The following is a 7,500-nucleotide window of genomic DNA, read 5'->3' on the forward strand; positions in this document are numbered from 1 at the left end:
CTGTCGGAAGAAACAAGGCGTTAATGTTTCAGAAGCGCCTATTGAAAGACGTCTCTCAAGCTGCTCCCTGACTGGGCCCTGTCCATTGTCACGTTAATCCCAGGGCGGGGCGGGACTGCTTTGACCGGGAGACCTGTTTTCTGGGACGCAGGTGTGACATTCCAGGGAGGCACCTACTTTGTGCTGATTCGAAACGACCACGACAACGGCAACTTGCAGTTCTATATTACAACAACAACAACGCGCGTGTGGTAGTTGGGAGGGGCTGCGTTCGCGCTCTCCCCCCTGCATTGAAACTCAAAGTTCGATTTTCAATCCCATAGTCCACCAATCGGATGGGAGACGGTGTGTGTGTGTGTGTGTGTGTGTGTGTCAGTGTCAGTGTCAGTGTCAGTGTCAGTCTCTCTCTCTCTCTCTCTCTCTCACTCTTACTCAGAGCTGCTGTGGAAGGAAACCTTTTTAAAAAGAACTTGCATATTGAAAAAAAGATGTGTCTCAAGCTGCCGGGCCCTGTCCATTGTCACGTTAATGGCAGGACGGGGCAGGACTGCTTTGACCAGGAGACCTGTTTTCTGGGACGCAGGTGTGAGATTCCAGGGGACCTGCTTTGTGCTGATTTCCCTGCCTCCCTCCCTCCTCCCCAGGACTTCCTTCTGAACACCTTTGTCGTTTGAGCGAGGGCCAAAAGCCTGCCTGTGAAAGGGAAGGATCAGCCGGTCAGCCCCCTGCTGGTCGCTGCTGCCAGTGCAGCAGGCGTGCGTGTGTCCTCGGCCTCGTGTCCAGGTCCCTCAGGGACTTGAGGCAGCTCTCCCCGGTGGTCTCGTGGTCAGGACCGGGCTTCGAATCCCAGTCGGGGGGGGATGACTTTCTGCTGCAGATTAATTGGCATGAAGGAAAGTCTCCCCTCCTGAGCGTAAAGCTCCACCCTCACCACCACCACCGCCTTTTCCTCCCCTTGACAAACGGACAGACAGACAGTCAGACAGTCAGTCCAGTTCGGGAGCGCAGCTTTCATTAAGCAATGGCGTTTGTGACAACTCATCGTCTGACAGGTTGATGATTTCCCCACACGCCTCCTGCCGAATAAAAGGCTCACCCTCCCGGACACTACCCCCAGAATCACCCACCCCCCGGGGTGAATATTAAGCCCGAGAACACCGACTGTAACCAACCGCAGTGAAAAGTTGAAGTGGCAACTCATTAACCAGATTTATTTTGGGCAACTCATTAACCAGATTTTTTGTTCATTTGGTTTATGAGTTGCCAAGTGTAAATCTGGTTAATGAGTTGCCACTTCAACTTTTCACTGCGGTTGGTTACAGTCGGTGTTCTCGGGCTTAATATTCACCCCAGGGGGGGTGTATAGCGGGCGATGGCCGGTGTGGAGTGCGTTTTTTGGGGGTTGATTTTCACTTTGCCTCGCTGGTGGAATTTGTGGGAGGCAGGCAAGGGGATTGGTGTGGGCTGGTGGGCGGCAAGGGAGATGCTTGCTTCGGGGTGTTATCCTCACTTTGGTCCGCTGGTGAGAGTAGGCAGCGGCAGGCCGGCAGGCAGGCAAGTGTGATGTAGTGTGGGGTGCAGTGCAGTGCAGTGCGGTGCTGCCCTGTTGTTTATGAAAGGTTGTAATGACACTGCTTTGCAGCTGACCATGTCCACTGATTTGTGACGCCCGTATGGAGGCTGATATCTCAGGAGGGCCGAGGCCGATTTCCTCCAGGGACGGCTCGTCGCGTGCGGCAGGACGAGGCGCAGCGGACGGTACCGAGCGCTCGGAGGTGCGGCGCTGCCCGCCGGAGGTACAGCGAAAGGCTGCAAACCGCTTTCCGCCTGCTAACTCGGCGGCCGTCAGACCGACCGACTCCGCTTTACCACCGGAGCTAGAGTCGGGCAAGGGGCACCGAAGGGTACCGGAAGGATCGCGTTCGCACGACGGGAAGTCGACTAGCGGGCCGCCGAAAGCGAGCCGGGGGCCCCCGGTTTTTCTGTCCCACCTGGAGACTGATATCTCAGGAAGGCCGAGGCCGATTTCCTCCGGGGACGGCTGGTCGCGTGCGGCAGGACGAGGCGCAGCGGACGGTACCGAGCGCTCGGAGGTGCGGCGCTGCCCGCCGGAGGTACAGCGAAAGTCTGCGAACCGCTTTCCGCCTCCTCTCACCGCACGGCTCTCCTTTTCACCCACTGGCGGATTTTCACCCTCCGACTGCTCGCTACCGTCCGCTGCGCCTGGTCCGGGCCCTGTCCATTGTCATGTTAATGGCAGGGCGGGGCAGGACTGCTTTCACCAGGAACCCGGTTTTCTGGGTCAGAGGTTCCAGGGGACCTGTTTTGTGCGGACTTCCCTGTGTCCGTCCCTCCATGCCTTCCCCCCAGGACTTCCTTCTGAACACCTTTGTCGTTTGAGCGAGGGCCAAAAGCCTGCCTGTGAAAGGGAAGGATCAGCCGGTCAGCCCCCTGTTGGTCGCTGCTGCCAGTGCAGCAGGCGTGCGTGTGTATTCGGCCTCGTGTCCAGGTCCCTCAGGGACTTGAGGCAACTCTCCCCGGTGGTCTCGTGGTCAGGACCGGGCTTCGAATCCCGGTTGGGGGGGGATGACTTTCTGCTGCAGATTAATTGGCACCTCTGAAAGAAAGTCTCCCCTCCTGAGCGTAAAGCTCCACCCTCACCACCACCACCACCGCCACCTTTTCCTCCCCTTGACAAACAGACAGACAGACAGACAGACAGACAGTCAGTCCAGTTCGGGAGCGCAGCTTTCATTTGGAAGCAGACCCTGCTTGTTTAAAGTCAACGACGCCAAGTTATTTTGCACTTTGAATTATATCGCTCCGTGCGAGCGGCACTCAGCCTTGGAGAAGAAAAAAATACCACTGAGCTGAGAAAGTTCTTTTTAAAAAGGTTTCCTTCCACAGCAGCTCTGAGTGAGAGAGAGAGAGAGATATCAGCTTTATTCTCAGTAATAATACACACACACACACACACACACACACACACACACACACACACAGAGACACTGGGAAAGAGCTGATTTTCCTTTTGAATATCTCCCCACGGGGAGCTGCACCGTTCCCAGAAACACTGCAATACTGGGTCGATGCGTGGAGTGGACGGAGCAAGCCCCTATTCCATCTCCCTGTTCTAAAAATCAATTAAAAATAATAATAAATAATATGTGTGTGTGTGTGTGTGTGTGTGTGTGTGTGTGTGTCGGTGTCAGTATCAGTCAGTGAGTCAGTGTCTCTCTCTCTCTCTCTCTCACTCAGAGCTGCTGTGGAAGGAAACTTTTTTAAAAAGAACTTGCATATTGAAAGAAAGATGTGTCTCAAGCTGCCGGGCCCTGTCCATTGTCATGTCAATGGCAGGACTGCTTTCACCAGGAACCCGTTTTTCTGGGTCAGAGGTTCCAGGGGACCTGTTTTGTGCGGACTTCCCTGTGTCCGTCCCTCCCTGCCTGCCTTCCCCCCAGGACTTCCTTCTGAACACCTTTGTCGTTTCAGCGAGGGCCAAAAGCCTGCCTGTGAAAGGGAAGGATCAGCCGGTCAGCCCCCTGTTGGTCGCTGCTGCCAGTGCAGCAGGCGTGCGTGTGTATTCGGCCTCGTGTCCAGGTCCCTCAGGGACTTGAGGCAACTCTCCCCGGTGGTCTCGTGGTCAGGACCGGGCTTCGAATCCCGGTCGGGGGGGATGGCTTTCTGCTGCAGATTAATTGGCACCTCTGAAAGAAAGTCTCCCCTCCTGAGCGTAAAGCTCCACCCTCACCACCACCGCCGCCTTTTCCACCCCTTGACAAACAGACAGACAGACAGACAGTCAGTCCAGTTCGGGAGCGCAGCTTTCATTTGGAAGCAGACCCTGCTTGTTTCAAGTCAACGACGCCAAGTTATTTTGCACTTTGAATTATATCGCTACGTGCGAGCGGCACTCAGCCTTGGAGAAGAAAAAAATACCACTGAGCTGAGAAAGTTCTTTTTAAAAAGGTTTCCTTCCACAGCAGCTCTGAGTGAGAGAGAGAGAGGGAGAGAGAGAGAGAGAGAGATATCAGCTTTATTCTCAGTAATAATACACACACACACACACACACACACACAGAGACACTGGGAAAGAGCTGATTTTCCTTTTGAATATCTCCCCACGGGGAGCTGCACCGTTCCCAGAAACACTGCAATACTGGGTCGATGCGTGGAGTGGACGGAGCAAGCCCCTATTCCATCTCCCTGTTCTAAAAATCAATTAAAAATAATAATAAATAATATGTGTGTGTGTGTGTGTGTGTGTGTGTGTGTGTGTGTCGGTGTCAGTATCAGTCAGTGAGTCAGTGTCTCTCTCTCTCTCTCTCTCACTCAGAGCTGCTGTGGAAGGAAACTTTTTTAAAAAGAACTTGCATATTGAAAGAAAGATGTGTCTCAAGCTGCCGGGCCCTGTCCATTGTCATGTCAATGGCAGGACTGCTTTCACCAGGAACCCGTTTTTCTGGGTCAGAGGTTCCAGGGGACCTGTTTTGTGCGGACTTCCCTGTGTCCGTCCCTCCCTGCCTGCCTTCCCCCCAGGACTTCCTTCTGAACACCTTTGTCGTTTCAGCGAGGGCCAAAAGCCTGCCTGTGAAAGGGAAGGATCAGCCGGTCAGCCCCCTGTTGGTCGCTGCTGCCAGTGCAGCAGGCGTGCGTGTGTATTCGGCCTCGTGTCCAGGTCCCTCAGGGACTTGAGGCAACTCTCCCCGGTGGTCTCGTGGTCAGGACCGGGCTTCGAATCCCGGTCGGGGGGGATGGCTTTCTGCTGCAGATTAATTGGCACCTCTGAAAGAAAGTCTCCCCTCCTGAGCGTAAAGCTCCACCCTCACCACCACCGCCGCCTTTTCCACCCCTTGACAAACAGACAGACAGACAGACAGTCAGTCCAGTTCGGGAGCGCAGCTTTCATTTGGAAGCAGACCCTGCTTGTTTCAAGTCAACGACGCCAAGTTATTTTGCACTTTGAATTATATCGCTACGTGCGAGCGGCACTCAGCCTTGGAGAAGAAAAAAATACCACTGAGCTGAGAAAGTTCTTTTTAAAAAGGTTTCCTTCCACAGCAGCTCTGAGTGAGAGAGAGAGAGGGAGAGAGAGAGAGAGAGAGATATCAGCTTTATTCTCAGTAATAATACACACACACACACACACACACACACAGAGACACTGGGAAAGAGCTGATTTTCCTTTTGAATATCTCCCCACGGGGAGCTGCACCGTTCCCAGAGACACTGCAATACTGGGTCGATGCGTGGAGTGGACGGAGCAAGCCCCTATTCCATCTCCCTGTTCTAAAAATCAATTAAAAATAATAATAAATAATATGTGTGTGTGTGTGTGTGTGTGTGTGTGTGTGTGTGTGTCGGTGTCAGTATCAGTCAGTGAGTCAGTGTCTCTCTCTCTCTCTCTCTCTCTCTCTCACTCAGAGCTGCTGTGGAAGGAAACTTTTTTAAAAAGGACTTGCATATTGAAAGAAAGATGTGTCTCAAGCTGCCGGGCCCTGTCCATTGTCATGTCAATGGCAGGACTGCTTTCACCAGGAACCCGTTTTTCTGGGTCAGAGGTTCCAGGGGACCTGTTTTGTGCGGACTTCCCTGTGTCCGTCCCTCCCTGCCTGCCTTCCCCCCAGGACTTCCTTCTGAACACCTTTGTCGTTTGAGCGAGGGCCAAAAGCCTGCCTGTGAAAGGGAAGGATCAGCCGGTCAGCCCCCTGTTGGTCGCTGCTGCCAGTGCAGCAGGCGTGCGTGTGTATTCGGCCTCGTGTCCAGGTCCCTCAGGGACTTGAGGCAACTCTCCCCGGTGGTCATGTGGTCAGGACCGGGCTTCGAATCCCGGTCGGGGGGGATGACTTTCTGCTGCAGATTAATTGGCACCTCTGAAAGAAAGTCTCCCCTCCTGAGCGTAAAGCTCCACCCTCACCACCACCGCCGCCTTTTCCACCCCTTGACAAACAGACAGACAGACAGACAGACAGTCAGTCCAGTTCGGGAGCGCAGCTTTCATTTGGAAGCAGACCCTGCTTGTTTCAAGTCAACGACGCCAAGTTATTTTGCACTTTGAATTATATCGCTACGTGCGAGCGGCACTCAGCCTTGGAGAAGAAAAAAATACCACTGAGCTGAGAAAGGTCTTTTTAAAACGGTTTCCTTCCACAGCAGCTCTGAGTGAGAGAGAGAGAGAGAGAGAGAGATATCAGCTTTATTCTCAGTAATAATACACACACACACACACACACACACTCAGAGACACTGGGAAAGAGCTGTTTTTCCTTTTGAATATCTCCCCACAGGGAGCTGCACCGTTCCCAGAAACACTGCAATACTGGGTCGATGCGTGGAGTGGACAGAGCAAGCCCCTTTTCCATCTCCCTGTTCTAAAAATCAATTTAAAATAATAATAAATAATATGTGTGTGTGTGTGTGTGTGTGTGTCGGTGTCAGTATCAGTCAGTCAGTCAGTGTCTCTCTCTCTCTCTCCCTCACACTCAGAGCTGCTGTGGAAGGAAACTTTTTTAAAAAGAACTTGCATATTGAAAGAAAGATGTGTCTCAAGCTGCCGGGCCCTGTCCATTGTCATGTCAATGGCAGGACTGCTTTCACCAGGAACCCGGTTTTGTGGGTCAGAGGTTCCAAAGGACCTGTTTTGTGCGGACTTCCCTGTGTCCGTCCCTCCCTGCCTGCCTTCCCCCCAGGACTTCCTTCTGAACAGCTTTGTCGTTTAAAATAATAATAAATAATATGTGTGTGTGTGTGTGTGTGTGTGTGTGTGTGTGTGTCGGTGTCAGTATCAGTCAGTGAGTCAGTGTCTCTCTCTCTCTCTCTCTCTCTCTCTCTCTCACTCAGAGCTGCTGTGGAAGGAAACTTTTTTAAAAAGGACTTGCATATTGAAAGAAAGATGTGTCTCAAGCTGCCGGGCCCTGTCCATTGTCATGTCAATGGCAGGACTGCTTTCACCAGGAACCCGGTTTTCTGGGTCAGAGGTTCCAGGGGACCTGTTTTGTGCGGACTTCCCTGTGTCCGTCCCTCCCTGCCTGCCTTCCCCCCAGGACTTCCTTCTGAACACCTTTGTCGTTTAAAATAATAATAAATAGTATGTGTGTGTGTGTGTGTCGGTGTCAGTATCAGTCAGTCAGTCAGTGTCTCTCTCTCTCTCTCTCTCTCTCTCTCACTCAGAGCTGCTGTGGAAGGAAACTTTTTTAAAAAGAACTTGCTTATTGAAAGAAAGATGTGTCTCAAGCTGCCGGGCCCTGTCCATTGTCCTGTCAATGGCAGGACTGCTTTCACCAGGAACCCGTTTTTCTGGGTCAGAGGTTCCAGGGGACCTGTTTTGTGCGGACTTCCCTGTGTCCGTCCCTCCCTGCCTGCCTTCCCCCCAGGACTTCCTTCTGAACACCTTTGTCGTTTCAGCGAGGGCCAAAAGCCTGCCTGTGAAAGGGAAGGATCAGCCGGTCAGCCCCCTGCTGGTCGCTGCTGCCAGTGCAGCAGGCGTGCGTGTGTATTCGG

General features: G+C 53.0%; 4 pseudogenes; all 4 read right to left on the reverse strand.

Moving 5' to 3' along the window:
* Positions 1-3,048: 3,048 nt before the first annotated feature.
* Positions 3,049-3,165, reverse strand: LOC137329691 (U2 spliceosomal RNA; annotated as a pseudogene).
* A 961-nt stretch (positions 3,166-4,126) lies between these two features.
* On the reverse strand, positions 4,127-4,243 carry LOC137329692 (U2 spliceosomal RNA; annotated as a pseudogene).
* Positions 4,244-5,204: 961 nt separating this feature from the next.
* Positions 5,205-5,321, reverse strand: LOC137329416 (U2 spliceosomal RNA; annotated as a pseudogene).
* A 965-nt stretch (positions 5,322-6,286) lies between these two features.
* Positions 6,287-6,403, reverse strand: LOC137329249 (U2 spliceosomal RNA; annotated as a pseudogene).
* Between the last annotated feature and the right edge of the window lie 1,097 nt (positions 6,404-7,500).

Source organism: Heptranchias perlo, chromosome 12 (assembly GCF_035084215.1).
Source record: "Heptranchias perlo isolate sHepPer1 chromosome 12, sHepPer1.hap1, whole genome shotgun sequence".
Classification (NCBI taxonomy): Eukaryota; Metazoa; Chordata; class Chondrichthyes; order Hexanchiformes; family Hexanchidae; genus Heptranchias; species Heptranchias perlo.